General features: G+C 46.2%; 1 protein-coding gene across 1 annotated transcript in view; it reads left to right on the forward strand.

The window, feature by feature from the left end:
- Positions 1-143: 143 nt before the first annotated feature.
- Positions 144-17501, forward strand: part of INTS11 (integrator complex subunit 11) — a 77713-nt gene continuing 60355 nt past the window's right edge. Inside the window, exon 1 of the mRNA XM_082273074.1 lies at positions 144-208. The gene's annotated coding sequence lies outside the window, so the exon portion shown is untranslated. The remainder of the gene's footprint in view (positions 209-17501) is intronic.

The following is a 17501-nucleotide window of genomic DNA, read 5'->3' on the forward strand; positions in this document are numbered from 1 at the left end:
CGGCCAATCACCACCAACCTCTCACTTTTCCCCGCACACAACCAACCAATGCGGCGGAGGGGAAAGTAAAACAAGCGAGGAGCCACGCCCCTTAGCGACGAATGAACCACGATTGGCTGGTCTGACCCTGAGCTGCTGCCCATGTGACCTGGTGACGTAGCTGGTGTCATGGCGCTGCCCTGTGTAGGGAAGTGATGCTGATGGAGAGGTAAGAGTTGGCTGTTCTGCTGGTCTTGCAGGGTCAGTCATAGGATTTATAGATTTATCTTTGGGAGTTTCTGTATGCTTTGCGTGTGAATGGTTAACAATTGGGTCACTTTAATGCTCCCTCCCCAAAAATGCATACCAGGGTTGCCGCCTCATCCCTTTACACCAGGATACATATTATTACACAGGTTCTGGGGCTGATTAAGGTGGTAATTAAACTCACTTAGTGCCTTATGTGCATTATATTAGCCTCAGAACCTGTGTTATTATTATGTGTCCTGGATTAAAGGGATGAGGTGGCAAACCTACCAGTACTCTGGCTACATGTGGCCCTCAAGGCCCCTGCACACAGTCTGTTTCCTCATTATCCATGTGCTTAACCAGCTCACATCCGCGCTACAGCCTATATACGGCTGCAGCGCGGACTTGAATTTTCAGAAGGCCGTTTTTAAACGGCCTCCCATAAACACGCCCTCCGCGCGCTCCCGCGAGCGCGCATCGGGCAAAAGCTGTGTTGGCCGTGTCCCTTGGACACAGCCAAACACAGATCGAGACGAATGGCCAATCACAGCGGCCATTCGTCACGATCGAGGCATCCAATGAGAGATGATCTCATATGTAAACATATGAGATCATCTGTCATTGCCTCGGTAGTAACAGACTCCCCGCGCGCTCCCGCGAGCGCGCACCGGGGATAATCTGTGTTGGCCGTGTCCCTTGGACACAGCCAATCACAGATCGTGACGAATGGCCAATCACAGCGGCCATTCGTCACGATCAAGGCATCCAATGAGAGATGATCTCAAATGTAAACATTTGAGATCATCACTCATTGCCAGCTCTCCCTCCTCACACACAGACTGCAGTGTGAGGAGAGGAGAGACCGTAAGTGTAAAAAAAAAGTGCCCACCAGTGTGCCATCAGTGTGCCAAGTGATCAGTGTGCCCAGTGCTCATCAGTGCCCACCAGTGTGCTCATCAGTGCCCGCCCAGTGCTTATCAGTGCCGCCCAGTGCCCACCAGTGTGCCCATCAGTGCCTGCCCAGTGCTCATCAGTGCCGCCCAGTGCTCACCAGTGTGCCCATCAGTGCTCATCAGTGCCGCCCAGTGCTCATCAGTGCCGCCCAGTGCTCATCAGTGCCACCCAGTGCTCATCAGTGCCGCCCAGTGCTCATCAGTGTGCCCAGTGCTAAGTGTGCCCACAGCGCTCATCAGCGTGCTCATAAGTGTGCTCATCAGTGTGCCCACAGAGCCCATCAGTGTGCCCATCACAGTGCCCATCAGTGAGCCAGTTTAACCGTGCCCATCAGTCTCACCGTGCCCATCAGTGTCACCAACGATGGCAAAAAAAATTTTCTCAGCCGAGGAGGCCTTCAATATCATCAGTGAGGACATGGACAGGGAGCTTTCTGCTTCGGAATCTTCGGAGTCAGAGTCTGACTCCGAAGTAAATTACGAGCCGGTCATTAGCAGCGGGACGCCGACCGACTCCGACGAGGAGGAATACTGCCCGCCTGCCAAACGAAGGCGTTCTGGTGAGGAGGAGGCAGTGCCATCCACCAGCTCCGCAGTGCCATCCACCAGCTCCGCAGTGCCATCCACCAGCTCCACAGTGCCATCCACCAGCACCACAGTGCCTCGGCAAGAAAGGCCAAGCTCAAGTGGGGTGTCACCTCGCCCCCAAAGGGTTAGGACCAACGCCAGCCTTCCCTATGCCCTTCTGAACCCCCTGTGGCTTCCTCCCAACTCAGGAGAAGCCATGGCTGGGCATTTCACTGCCCAGCCAGGAGTCCAGGTCAACACGGAGAACTTTGCCCCAATTGACTACTTCCGTTTAATTTTTACGGAGGACCTGCTGACGTCCATTGTGGCCCAGTGCAACCTGTATGCACAACAATTTATCCAGAGTAACCCCACATCTTTTTATTCCCGTCCCTTTGAGTGGAGAGACCTAACGGTGGAGGAGTTCAAGATATTTTTAGGCCTCACTTTCAACATGGGACTCAATAAAAAAAACGAACTGCAAGCATATTGGTCAACCAAACCAATCTACCATATGCCCATCTACTCTGCAGTAATGCCCAGGGCCAGGTATTTGATGATCATGAGGTTCCTCCATTTCAACGACAATACCCAGTGCCCTCCCCGAAATTCCCCAGCATTTGACAAGCTGTTCAAAATTCGGCCACTTCTAAATTATTTTTCAGAAATATTCCCTCTATTATTTACCCCAGACCAAAATATATGTGTGGATGAGTCCCTTGTGAAATTTACCGGCAGGCTGGGCATCAAACAATTCATTCCCAGCAAACGGGCCCGCTATGGTGTGAAGCTTTACAAACTATGTGACCGAGCCACAGGGTACACCTATGCCTTCAGGGTGTACGAAGGGAAGGACACCCAGCTGCATCCCCCTGAATGTCCGGACTACATGGGATCAAGCGGGAAAGTAGTTTGGGACCTCATTTACCCTCTCCTTGAAAAAGGCTACCACCTGTACGTAGACAATTTCTACACCAGTTTGCCACTGTTCCGAAACCTTCACAGAAAGAAGACTCCTGCATGTGGCACGGTCCGAAAAAACCGGAAAGGCTTTCCTCAAAGGCTAGTAAACACCAAGCTGAGAAGAGTGGAGACGGCGAGTCTGAGAAAGGAGGAAGTTCTGGCTGTGAAGTGGAGGGACAGAAGAGACGTCTATATGTTGTCTTCCATCCACAATGACAACTATGTGGAATCCCGACGAAGGAATGGCCCAACATGAGTACAACTTATTCATGGGGGGAGTGGATTTCAACGACCAAATGATGGAACCCTATCTACCCACAAGACGTACCTATCATTGGTACAAAAAAGTAGCAATTTATATTTTTCATTTGGCCATATACAATTCCTACATTTTATACCGCAAATCCACCGAAAGCCCCCAACCCTTCCTTTATTACCTGGAGGAAATCTTCACAACCCTTATATTTCCAAACGGCCCACCAGAAAACATTAGATCTGACGTAATAAGCAGACTGTCTGAACGCCATTTTCCCAGTAAAATCCCTCCCACACAAAGAGACCAAAAACGGCAGAAAAAATGTAGGGTGTGTACCAAGGCAGGAATTCGAAAAGACACCCGCTATTATTGTCCCCAGTGTCCTTCCCAACCAGGCCTCTGTGTAGACGACTGTTTCCGCCGTTACCATACTTGTCTAAATTATTAGTATGGTAAACGTAGTCCTCCGCTTTCACCCCTTATGCCACTGTATGTTCCTGAAATGACCCTGGACTGTTATTCAACGACGCCTTTGCCTGCTGATTTTGTACCTATGTCTGCCTGCTCCGGAACTGACCCTGGCCTGTTTTTTGACCATGCTTCTGCCTGCTGATTCTGTTCATACCTCTGCCTGATCTGGAACTGACCCTGGACTGTTATTGACCACGCCTTTGCCTGCCGATTTTGTACCTACCTCTGCCTGCTCTGGAACTGACCCTGGACTGTTTGACCACGATTTTTGCCTGCCTCTTGAAGTAGTGGGATTCATACCACAGGGGTCTCGCATATGTGAGGGGACCAGAATTGTTTTTCTGGATGAAGAAAACAATTTTTTTTGTTTTTCTTCTTCTCAGATTAGGGTCTGGATCCCGGAGGCTTCAAAGCGATTTGAGTGGGAGAAGCCTCTACCCCTGTCCCCATTCTATCCTGACAGAGGCCCTACTTCTGCCTGTAGGACTTACTACCATCATGCCTCTGCCTGCCTCATGCACTGACACTGGACTGGTATCCTTGCCTGGAGAATTGCATGCACTGTTGCTGACCAAGTCCCTGCCTGCTGCCTGGACTCAACTCCTGTGGACAACTGCGCTTCTAAAACTACAGGTAAGCTTTTGTTTACCCTTTGCTCAGCAGAATGTATTGTGGGGTGTAATTCATGGTAATTCATGGTATGTGCATGCTATGTGTCTTTGCATGTTGGGCCTCTGTATGTGACCTGACTGCGTAAAAGTCTCACACATGTGGTATCGCCATACTCAGGAGGAGTAGCAGAATGTATTTTGGGGTGTCATTTTTGCTATGTACATGCTATGTGTTGGAAATATCTTATAAATGGACAACTTTGTGTAAAAAAAAAATGCGTTTTCATTTTTTTTCCACATTTTCTGAAAGATTCTGGAAAAAAATGACATGTTCAAAAGACTCATTATGCCTCATAGATTATACGTTGGGGTGTTTGCTTTCCTAAATATGGTCATTTAGTGGGCTTTTCCATTGTGCTGGTGCTCCAGGGCCTTCAAAAGTGTAATAGGTGGTTGAGAAATGAAAAGTGTATTTTATGCTCCGAGAACGCCTGGAGGTGCTACTTCAATGTTGGACCTCTGTATGTGGCCTGGCTGTAAAAAAGTCTCACACATGTGGTATCGCCATACTCAGGAGGAGTAGCAGAATGTGTTTTGGGGTGTAGTTGTAAGTATGCGTATGCCATGTGAGAGAAATAACCTGTTGAATATGACAATTTTGTAAAAAAAAAAAAAAAAAAAAAATTTAATTTTGCAAAGAATTGTGGGAAAAAATGACAACTTCAAAAAACTCACCATGCCTCTTATTAAATACATTGGAATGTCTACTTTCCAAAAAGGGGTCATTTGTACTTTCCTGGCTTGTTAGGGTCTCAAGAAGTGAGATAGGCTGTCAGTACATTAGGTGTGATCAATTTTCAATGATTAGCACCATAACTTGTAGACTCTCTAACTTTCACGCAGACCAAATAATGTACACTTATTTGGGTTATTTTTACCAAAGATATGTAGAAGTATACATTTTGGCCAAAATTTATGAAGAAAAATTACTAATTTGCAAAATTTTATAACAGAAACTAAAAAAAAAACTTTTTTTTTTTAAATTTGCGGTCTTTTTTCATTTATAGCGCACAAAATAAAAAGCCCAGCGGTGAATAAACACCATCAAAAGAAAGCTCTATTTCTATGAAAAAAAGGACGAAAAATTTATATGGGTTGAGTGTTGCATGACCGCGCAATTGTCATTCAAAGTGTGAGAGCACTGAAAGCTAAAAATTGGTCTGGATGGGAAGGGGGTTTAAGTGCAAAGTAGGCAAGTGGTTAAAGAAAATCTTCACACTGGATTGTATCATTTATTGTCTGTATGTTATCTTTAATGTTCTGTTCTCTTATGAGGTTTTATATTGGATGTTTCTGAGATATCACAAGTAATATATGTAACAGGGCGCGTGGCGGCAGGCTCGGACTACACCTTAGCGCACAGCAGCAGGCTGGGACCGTGTCTTGGCGCAGGGCGGCAGGCTGGGACCGCATCTTGGCGCGGGGCGGCAGGCTGGGACAGCGTCTTGGCGCGGGGCGGCAGGCTGGGACCGCGTCTTGGCGCGGGGCGGCAGGCGGGGACCGCGTCTTGGCGCGGGGCGGCAGGCGGGGACCGCGTCTTGGCGCGGGGCGGCAGGCTGGGACCGCGTCTTGGCGCGGGGCGGCAGGCTGGGACCGCGTCTTGGCGCGGGGCGGCAGGCTGGAACCGCGTCTTGGCGCGGGGCGGCAGGCTGGGACCGCGTCTTGGGGCGGCAGGCTGGGACGCATCTTGGCGCGGGTCGGCAGGCTGGGACAGCTTTTTGTTGCATTTTTTATGAATGTTGTGTGGCCCTTTGGCGATGTTAGGAGCCACACTTGAGGCCTACTTTATCAAGTAAGTTGACCTCAATGAGTCCATAGTTGTCTTTCCTTTGCTTTCATGTTGCTCGTTTCAACTAATGTGAGTAATGAAAAATAGACTCCAAGTTGCTCAGCTTAGAGATTACATTGTGGTTACATAGTGACTAGAAAGCTTCCCGCCTCCACGTGACCGTGCTGAACCAATCACCAAGCTCAAGAGCTGTCACATGCTCCTCCATATCTAGAGGTAGCAAGAACCTCCTTTACTGCTATCACCCTATAGGGAAAGGTATGTTCCACCGGGGAGGGGTTTTTATGGCCGGGTTCACACTTCCACTTTCTGGGAGCACATGTAAATTACATTACGATGACATTTATTTTGAATGACACCCCAACACACTAAGGCAATGTATCTATATTGCAGAGCACGGTAGTTTTTTGACAATTGGTGAATTAAAAAAACAAAAAGTCGTGCGTTTTTAACCACTTTAGCCCCGCTCACATTGAGGCTACTGCGGCAAAGTGCCGCGATCCCGTCCAGCGACGTAGACCTACGTCGCTGGACTCCGCCCCTTGTGGGCGGCGCTCGCGCGCCGCCGGAGGCTCGCTCCCGCTGTGTTCATTCACATCGGGAGTCGGGCCAGGGGAGGAGCAGCGGCGATTGCCGCTGCTCTGCCCCGATCGTCGGGGATCGAGTCTGGAGATCCGCCCGCTGTGTGTAAACACAGCGGGCGGATCTCCATAGTGACAGGGACTGACAGATCGGAGTGTTCAGCATAGCTGGACATCCGATCTGTCCTTCTGTCACACAGTCACCTCCCCCCCCCACACGTCAGTAAGCACCAGGCATACATTAACCCCTCCCTCTCCAATAAAATTAACCCCTTCCCTGCCAGTGTCATTTTTACAGTAACAGTGCATATATATAGCACTGATTACTGCAGTAATGTCACTGGTACCCCCAAAAGTGTCAAAAATGTCAGTCAAGGGTCCGATCTGTCCGCCGCAATGTCGCAGTCCTGCAAAAAAAATCGCAGATCACCGCCATTACGCGTTAAAAAAAAACACCAAAAATGACAGAAATCTTTCCCTTAGTTAGTAAACGCAATAACTTTTGCGCAAACCAATCAAAATACGCTTATTGCGATTTTTTTTTTTTTTTTTTTTTTTTTTTTTTTTTTTACTAAACATAGGTAGCATAAAACAAATTGGCCAAAAATTTAAAAAAAATTAGATTTTTACATTTTTTTGGGGGGGAATTTCATATAAAAAAAAATGTGAAAAATATTGTTATTTTTTCAAAATAAACGCTTTTTTTTGTTTATAGCGCAAAAAGTAAAAATCGCACAGGTGATCAAATACCACCAAAAGAAAGCTCTGTTTGTGGGGAAAAAAAGGACGTAAATTTCGTTTGGGTACGGTGTCGCACGACCGCGCAATTGTCAGTTAAAGTCGCACAGCGCCGAATCGCAAAAAGTGGCCCAGACGGAAGACAGCAAAATCCTCCGGTGGTAAAGTGGTTAAAGTGGTTCTGAAGTCTAAGAATTTTTTTTCTTTTACTTAAAAGTGGTTCTAAAGCCAGAAGGTTTTTACGTTATTGCATTCTATGCATTAACCAGTTCCCGACCACCTGCCGCCTTTTTACTGCAGTAGGGTGGTTCGTACAGGCAAAAAGACGTAGATCTACCTCGCTCGCCTGGGAGGAGCTAGGGGCGCTCCCGCCCCCGGTTGTCAACGGGGAAGCCGATGCGGGTGTCAAGCAGCTCTGATTGCCGCCTGACACCCACGATCGCTCCCCGCTGAGAGAGAAGGACGGTCAGCTGTTGTAAACACAGCCGACCGCCCTTCTCCCTGAAATGATCACAGAGCTCATTTGATCCTTCGATATAGGATCACATGTCTCTGTGGTCATCTCAGAAGCCACGCCCCCCCCACAGTTAGAATCACTCCCCTAGGGTCACATTTAACCCCTTGATCACCTATACTGTTAACCCCTTCCCTGCCAGTGTCGTTATTACAGTAACAGTGCATATTTTTAGCACTGATTACTTTAGTAATGTCACTGGTACCCCCAAAGGGTCAAAAATGTCAGTTAGGGGTCCAATCTGTTCGCCGCAATGTCACAGTCCTGCAAAAAATCGCAGATGGCCGCCATTACTAGTAAAAAACAAACAATAAAAATGACATAAATCTTTCCCGTAATTAGTAGACGCGATAACTTTTGCGCAAACCAATCAAAATACGCTTATTGCGATTTTTTTTTTTTTTTTTTTTTTTACCAAAATGCAGTAATGTCACTGGTACCCCCAAAAGTGTCAAAAATGTCAGTCAAGGGTCCGATCTGTCCGCCGCAATGGGTCAAAAATGTCAGTTAGGGGTCCAATCTGTTCGCCGCAATGTCACAGTCCTGCAAAAAATCGCACATGGCCGCCATTACTAGTAAAAAACAAACAATAAAAATGACATAAATCTTTCCCGTAATTAGTAGACGCGATAACTTTTGCGCAAACCAATCAAAATACGCTTATTGCGATTTTTTTTTTTTTTTTTTTTTTTTTTTTTTTTTTTTTTTTTTTTTTTACCAAAAAAATGTAGCAGAAAACAAATTGGCCTAAAATGTTAAAACATTTTGATTTAAAAAAATTTTTGGGGAATGTTATATAGCAGAAAGTGAAAAATATTGTTTTTTTTTTTTCTTTCAAAATTGTGGCTTTTTGTGCTTGTTTTTTGTTTAGAACGCAAAAAATAAAAATCGCACAGGTGATCAATTACCACCAAAAGAAAGCTCTTTGTGGGAAAAAAAAGGATGTAATATTGTTCGGGTACATCGTCGCACGACCGTGCAATTGTCCTTTAAAGTAACGCAGTGCCAAATCGTAAAATAGGGCCTGGTCATTAAGGGGGCAAATCCTTCGGTCTTAAAGTGGTTAAGGTAAAAAGCCTTCTGTGCTGCAAGATCCCACCAGCCCCCCTTATGCTTACCTGGGCCCAAGGTGCACAAGAGCAGTGTCTCTCACCACTGTCTCCCTCCTCACTGGGCAGATTGATAGCAGCAGGTGCTATTGGCTTTCCGATGCTGTCAATCAAAGCGAGTGATGGAGCTGAACCGTCTGGCCTGTGTCAATAGATGCAGACAGGGTGGCTCGGAGCGAGTCTGCGCGAGTGCCCACATAGAAAGAAGCTTTCTATGGGTGCAATCACCAAACAGGAGGAGCGCCGGCGGGGGACCCCAGAAGAGGAGGAGCCAGGAGCACCAGCAGGGGAACCCAGAAAAGAAAGAAAATCATTGCACAGAGCAGGTAAGTGTAACAAGTTTGTTTTAATAAGAAACTAACTAAAGCTTTAGTGTTACTTTAATGCATTCCCTGCATTAATATAAAAAAACTCACCACAAACTGTTCCCCCTACCTTTTTACCTAAACACACTTGTGGCTGTCAGCGATCCAGCGCTATGCCTGGCTGCAGGTCTTCTCCATTAACTTCCTGGTCTCACAGGAGACTTAAGGCCTGTACACACGAGTAGAAATTTGGCCGGGAAATTTCGTCCGACGACCGATCTGCCGATTTTCGGATTGTTAGTATGATGCTTCCGACAACCAACTCCGACTTTTTGGCCGAAAAAATCCTGATGTGCAGGCTATATAATTTTTGTCGACCGTCAAAACGCGTCCGATTTTCGTCTCATTAGTACAGATTTCGATGGGTAAAAATCTTATGAGCAAGACTAGGCATGCTCAGAGATGAAAGAACACATAGAAAGCCACCCAACACATGACATCACTTCTGAAGTAGAATTCTGTAGTGCGGGAAAATTCATGTGCAGTCTAGGCACATTCCAACCAACAGACACCACTCTGGACAAAAGACGGACGACTGGTCGGCAGAAATTTGTTGCGTGTTTACGAGGCTTTAGGGAGGCTCCTGCTGATTTTGGTCAAATCATGTGAGGAGGGAGTGGGGGTGTGGCCAAGCTGCACTGTGTGTGTCTATGGACACAAACAGTCCAGCCAGGAGCGTGCCTGCACAGGTGCCCTCATAGGACAGGTGGAGCAGACAGTGCCAAGGAGGAACTCCAGAAGACAAGGTAAAGGGCCGTTTTGTGCAATACCATTGCACAGAACTGGTAAGTATAGCATATTTTTTTATTTAAAAAAGAGGCTTTACAACAACTTTAAGCACATTATGGTTTGTTGGGTGCCAATTAATTTTGAATAGACTACCTTAAAGTGGTAGTAAACTCTGAAATTTTATTTTCACCTACAGGAAAGCTTCATTTAGTTCACTTGTTTAGGAGATATCCTTGCGAGCAGCAGCAGGTGATGTCACTGGCGCATGTGCTCTAAAGGAACGGCATACCCATGCGTTCCTTCAGAGGTGTGTGCCGAGACTTTCACGCATGCATGGGAGTGACGTTATCCCGGCTCAGCCAATCGGACATCCGGAATCCGTGAACCTTGAAGAAAGACCAGGTGAAGATCGAAGCCTCTGCAGCGGTGACAGTGCGCCACTGGGGGGCTTTGTTTTAAAGAGGAAGTAAAGTCAGGGTTTTTTTTTTTTACCTGAAAAGTAAAGGCATAATGTTCTAGTATGCATCGCATATTCGCACATTATGTGACATTTACCTGCAAACTAAGCCCTTGTCGTCCCCGCTGGAGACCAAATTCATCTTCACCCGTCTTCCTTCTGGGTCCACAGACTACGGCTGTGCTACAGGCCGGAGCCAGGTGACATCACTGCGGGAGCCAGTGCTGTATTTTGGCCTAGGCTGACAAGGCCCAGGCCTAGGGCGGCACTTTGCAGGGGGGCAGCAAAAAAAGCGCCCCCCTCCACCTGAGACTCTTTTGGCCACGGTTGCTAGAGCCACCTCTCCCACCTCTCTCTCTCTCACCCCCCTCCTCTCTCTCACTCACTCACCCCCTCTCTCTCCATTCCTCTCTCTCTCCCCCTCTTCTCTCATCCCCCCTCTCTTTCGCTCTCTCACCCCCTCTTTCTCTCTCTCTCTCTCTCATCCCCCCTCTCTCTCATCCCCCTCATCCTCTCTCTCTCACCGCCCCCCCCTCTCTCTCTCTACCTTTCACCCCCCCTCTCTCTCACCCCCGTTCTCTCTGTCTCACCCCCTACTCTCTCCCTCCCTCCCTCCCTCCCTCCCTCCCTTCCTCACCCACCCCCTCTCTCATTTCCCCCCTCTCTCTCTATCCCTCACCCACCCCCCTCTCTCTCTCCCACCCCCTCTCACCCCCCCCCCCCCCTCGTGAGATCTCAGGGGTTCATGCTGGCACTTGGAGTCCTTCAATTTTGGAGGGAGTCTCATCCGTTAAAAAGGAAGGAATGGGGCAAATTTACATAGGAGGGGGAAAGGGGGCGCCCGATTTTAGTCTTGCCTAGGGCAGCACAAAACCAAAATACACCACTGGCGGGAGCCAACGGTCATGGCACAGGGCTCTGAATAAATGGCACGGGCAGCCGTTTCTTCAGAGCACATGTGTCAATTACATCATCGGCGAACTATAGAGTAAATATCTCCTAAATAGTGCAAGTTTAGGAGATATTTACAGTACCTATAGGTAAGCCTATAATAAGGCTTAGGCTTACCTATAGGTACAAGTCAGAGATGGGTGTTTTACAACCATTTTAAGGTAAGTCTTTCAGGCTTTACCATGCTATATAATCCACCGCAGACATCTCGATGGGCACTAAAGCAAACCTGTTTCTCTATTTGCACATTTGGTTCCTAACGTGATTTTGTTAACTGCTTTACGACCCCCCTCGCAGTTAGAATCACTCCCCTAGTCTCACATTTAACCCCTTGATCACCCACACTGTTAACCCCTTCCCTGCCAGTGCCATTATTACAGTAACAGTGCATATTTTTAGCACTTATTACTGTAGTAATGTCACTGGTCCCCCCAAAAGTGTCAAAAATGTCAGTTAGGGGTCCGATCTGTCCGCTGGAATGTCGCAAACAAACCAATCAAAATACGCTTGCGATTTTTTTTTTTTTTTTTTTTTTTTTTTCTTTACCAAAAATATGTAGCAGAAAACAAATTGTCCTAAAATGTTAAATTTTGATTTTTAATTTTTTTTTTTTTTTTTTTGAGAATTGTTATATAGCAAAATGTGAAAAATATTGTTTTTTTTTCAGAATTGTTGCTGTTCTTTTTTTTTTTTTTTGGTTATAGCGCAAAAAAATAAAAATCGCACAGGTAATCAATTACCACCAAAAGAAAGCGGGAAAAAAGTGACATCAATTTTATTTAGGTACAGCATCGCACAACCGCGCAATTGTTCGTTAAAGTAACGCAGTGCCGAATCGCAAAATATGGCCTGGTCATTAAGGGGGCAAATCCTTCCGGTCCAGAAATGGTTAAAGAAATCTGACAAAATCTGTACCTCTAAAGAAGACTGTAAATACTACCACTACTTGACTGCTGAACTCTGCTCTACTTAGAGAAATCCACCACTGACCGCAGATAAATACAAATTTCCAGATTCTTGAGCAGCCTATAGGTTAGTCTTTTTTTTTTTTTTTTTTTTCCCGTTCAACCAGCAGGTTGAATGTAAAAAAACTACTCAGTTCCCCCATCCACGTACTCGATGTGGATGGGGGGAATCCTCCCCGCTGATGTATTGTTTTCTCACAGCAGGGAAAATCTGATAGGCTGGTTGTACAGAAGTTGATCAGTCCCTGCTTAAAGCGGTTGTAAACCCGAAAAAAAAAAAAAAAAACCTGCAAGACAAAGGCATAATGAGCTAGTATGCATCGCATACTAGCTCATTATGTATTACCTTAGAACGAAGCCCCGACACGGACCCCTGGACATCGCTGCGGGCGCTGCCATGATCCCTCAGTGTCTCTTCCTGGTTCGGTGGCTCTGGCGCTGTGATTGGCTGGAGCCGCGATGACGTCACTCCCGCGCATGCGCGTGGGAGTGATTTTCCGGCAAGCTCCCGGCAAGGAAAACTGAAGGTCCCCCCGGACCTTCAGAGCGCATGCGCCGCTCGCTTGAGCGGCTGCATGCACTGCAAATATCTCCTAAACTGTGCCGGTTTAGGAGATATTAATTGTACCTACAGGTAAGCCTTATTATAGGCTTACCTGTAGGTAAAAGTGTCAAAAAGCGGCATACTACCGCTTTAACCTGACCCAATTTTAATCCATGTATGGCCAGCTTTAGGACCGGGTCAGATGGGAAATTATTTGCTGCTATCATTTTTGTTTTCTTTTGATTTTTCTTGCTAAGAAAATCATAGATCTTTTCTATGGGATCATTAACTTGCTATTTGTACAGCCACTTGTAGCTCAGTCATTGAGTGAGTGAGATGAAGTTAAGTTGGAGCAGTGTTTTATGTTGGCGACTAGATAACCAGCATCGGTCCTTCACTTCTAAGGCCTAGCTACAAATCACTGAAGGAAAGTAATCTGTAACAGAGCATGCTGATCTAATGCTGTAGCAGAAGTTTATCAACAAAGCACTTCTTGACAAATTTCCAGTGACTATGATTAAACTGTTAATTACAGATCGCTGTTAATTGCTGGCATTGGTGACTTGTAGCAGCAATTAATCACTGCTAAGGAATTACCTGTCTGATATGGCCCTTAAAAGTTGGACCCTGTATATACCGTTCTTCCAGAACCGCAGGACTGACAGGTTTGTCAAATAGTGTGCTATTTGTTAAATATGGGTTCTACTGATCCACTAGCTACACCTCACCCTGTATCTGATAGTCCTACTTCAATGGCATTAAAGTAGAAATCTGTGTCCCATTGGTAAGATTTATCTTAACTTCCTGTCTCATAGCCACAACAGGAAGTGAGAGGCAATCCTTCCACAGTGGGGGAATCCCTGGTTGTCACCAGAACTAATGTCCCTATTCGAAAATATACACTCTTTTATTGTTTTGGAGACAACCCACGATCGGTGATAATGGTAAACAGAACAAATCGGATGAATCTCCCTAACTGGTACACAGCAATAAAAACCTGACTGGTGTTCTAATCCTTTTAAATTGTATCTAAAACTAAGATAAAAACATTGTATCTAAAACTAAGATAAAAACAGTAGCTATACTTTTTAATAATTATGCTTTTAATTAAAGGAGAATTCCAGTCAAAAATGATCATATTAATAGTATGTAAAATATCTTTATCTTTGATATTATTCATTTGCTGGCTAGATGCTTGTGTAGCTTAGAATGTCTTATCTAAGCTGGACAATCAGCTTCTTCCTGTTCTTCACCGACAACGCTATCTCCCTTTTTTCTGAATTCTCCATGCTGCCTCTCACTTCCTGAAAACGTTGTCGTTCCCTCTTGCGTAGGCATGCCTACTATTCATTACAATTGCCCCTGCCCTGCCCAGCCCCACCCCCACCCCTCCCAGATGACACCTGAAATATCACTCACTATGTGCTCTATGCACGCTGGATCAGGGGGGGTCTATGTTGCCATGGAAATGATGCCGGCGTGCAGCATCATTTCCCTTTACTGTATGTGCCCATTAATAATTAATTATTCACTTTGGAACACGCCCAGCAGCTAGGGAGTAATGGCACGCCCAGCTGCTGTAAACGACAGCGGGAGCTGTGGAATGGAAATCATGTCACTGGAGCAATTTTAATCAAATATAATGTACAAAGAGAGATTTTTAATTGATTTGAAAAATACAGATCGATTTTAAAAGTTCATTACATGTCAGTAATGAGTTTTTCTGTGCTTGCCTGTACTATTCCTTTAAGCTACATTACGGTATAAATAATAACTTATTGGGTGTAAAAATTGCAAAGCAGAAAAACCTGATGAGCTTGTTGTGCTATTATACTGTAGAAGTAACTGGAGTAAATACTGCAGCAATGACAAATCATAACTAATCCATAGAGGAATGGCCCTGCTTCGGGAAACTCTGTAATATTTGTGCTGATATTTCTTAATTTTCGATAGAAAATAATTCATTTGGATAACCTGTAGTGCTTTCGTTGTAGATTTACATATTCTGCATATGGTGACAATTGTATGACGTCTAAGGGGGTGCTTTACTTATTGTATATTCCCTATGTCTGCTATACGCCCCCTAGTGCTAAGCTGGGTAAACTGTATTTAGCTGAATTTTGTTTTGGACTGGAATCGTCAAACTTTCTAAACAAAGGGTCAGAATACTGTCTTTCCTACTTTAGTGGGGGCCGGACTGTGGCCAGTGAGGGTAGAAAATGCATCAGTGAGCCTAAATACCCAAGGATTGGATGTCAGTGCAAGAAAATAACATAGTGTTTGTGGTCAGTGGGAGGAATAGCACTCTATTGTTGGTTTGAGTTGGAGGAATGGTGTCCCATCATTGGTATCAATTGGAGGAAAAATATTAGTGGAAGGAATAATGCCTGCCCCATGCATGGTGTTATTGTTAGGAAAAGTAGCCTATCATTGTAATCAGTGGGTGGAATGGTGCCCCATTATTGGTGTCAGTGGAAGGAATAGTGCCCATTGTTGGTGTCAGCAGGAGGAATAATGCCTCACTGTGGTTCTGGATAAAATGAGCATCACAATTTTTATTTATTTTTTGCTTTATATAAAGATCACAATTCTTTCATGATTCTCACCGTAACATCATCTTTCACAATATACAAAAAAATGGGCTGACTTTACTGTTTTTTTTTTTTTTTTTTGTTTTTTTTTTTGTTTTTTTTTTTCATTGAAGTGTATTTTTTCCAAAAAATTGCTGGAGGGCTTTGTTGTAAGGTAAGTTTACTAGCACATTATGATATTACCTTCCAAAGAGTTTTTTTTTTTTTTTTTCGGGGGAACGTTTACTACTGTTTTAGTACAGATTTATATTAAAACTAAGCTTTCTCTTACGTCCTCCGACAGTCGCCGCCTCTTCATATTCGTCACATATGGGGTATTAGACTTTGCTCCGAAGGAGTAGCTAGGCAACAGAATATGTTAACATTAAAGCTTTTAACATATCCCACCCTCAAGGGGTGGTCCCCTCAGTCAATACCCTCCTACTTCCTGCAACCATATCTCAGTTTTAATGTCTAGCTTGTCAGGAGTGGCTGGCTCTCTCTGTGCTGGGGCTTTCTGCCCCAGACTCTTTCTTCTTTTTTGATTTTTTGTTTGAGTTTTCTCTCTACCTTTACTTAGCTGTTCTTTTTGTCAGCGTTAGTTAGTTCTTCGGATGAAGAGGATCATGCGGGCTGGGTCTCGGGCTGATCCCCCTGGTCGCAGGTCGTGGGTCAGTGGCTTCCCAGCCTGCCATTGAGCGTTCAGCCAGGTAACGCTCCTGGCACAGTGAACGACCCATCCCTGTTCGGTGCAGGGATGATTGGTGAGGTGGCTACCTCACTGGACGCTGTGCGGTTTCTTAACCCCCATTCTGTGCGTCTTGTATGCGACTCTCCCTGCCTCATGTGCAGCGGCTTGTTCGCCTGTGCGGGTCCCCCACGCCACTGTGAGGTAAGTGTATTTATGTGGGGACCTGTCTGTCTGGGGGGGTGTCAGTCTGGGACTGTGTAACCTGCCTCTATTCTCACTGTTTGTCTCCCTATCTCTGGGCTGCATGCTGTGGGCTGCAAGGGGGGGGGGGGAGCTGTGTGACACTGTGTGTGTCAGCCTTGTCAGTGTGAGAAGCTGTGTGCTGTGGGGCATGTTTTGTGGCATGTTTGGGCATTATACAGCGATCGCTGCGGCGATCTGACATGTTTTTTTATACATGGATGACATGTGTGCATTACTGTACTGTGGAGCGGCGGTTTCGGCGCCAAACGGCGCCATTTTGCCTACACTCGCTCCGGCCGCATGTTCTACATGCATGGCGGCCATTTTCTTGTAGCCTCCCATAGGCTTTCATAGAGCGCCCTGGCAGCATCACTTCCTCTTCTCCAGGAACACCGATCGAGGCAGCAGCAGCGGCGAGGGTCTCCTCAGGTTATATCCTTCCTATCCATTGCCTGTGTCAGTTTTATTGTCCCTGTGGGGGTCTCATTGTGCTTGTGTGTGGTGCGGTGGGCTGCGCTCGCCGCGCTTGATTAAAGGGGCAGTTAACCCTTTCTTATCCGGCATTTGTTATAGGGGCAATGGATTCTCAGGAGGGCAAATTTCCTACCGCCTTGGTGGAAAGCCAGGGGACCGCTGTTTCCCCCCCAGGGGGGGATTTAGCCACTATTGTGGCTGGCCTTGCTGCTCAGGTGCAGATGCTGGTGGCTGCTCAATCTACTAAAAGACCCAGAGTTGCTCTTTCCTCTGATTCTGAGGGTGAAGGTGATGGGGCTGTTATGGCGGGGGCCTCCTTATCGGGGTCCCGCTCCTCCCTGGATCTAGTGGGGTCCGAGGTGGAGGCTGAAGTTGAAGGGGTTGATAATTCTCCCCCTGGCTCGCCTGAAGAGCTTGCAATCATGGATGAATTGATTGCTTCCATAAAGCAAATGCTGCGTTTGCAGGATGAAGTGTGTCCCCCCGCTGCCTTGGCGGCTTATGGGACGCAGAGAAAACGCAGGACGCCGCAGGTTTTTCCCTGCAATGATGATTTTCAGCGCGCTGTTAAGGAACAATGGCGCAATCTGCGCAAACCTTTTGCTGTACCAAGTAGGTTCAAGCTGCGTTATCCTTTCTCGCCTTCCACTGATGAAAGGTGGTGTGTGCCTC

This window comes from Pelophylax lessonae (assembly GCF_965119305.1).
Source record: "Pelophylax lessonae genome assembly, chromosome: 12".
Taxonomy (NCBI): Eukaryota; Metazoa; Chordata; class Amphibia; order Anura; family Ranidae; genus Pelophylax; species Pelophylax lessonae.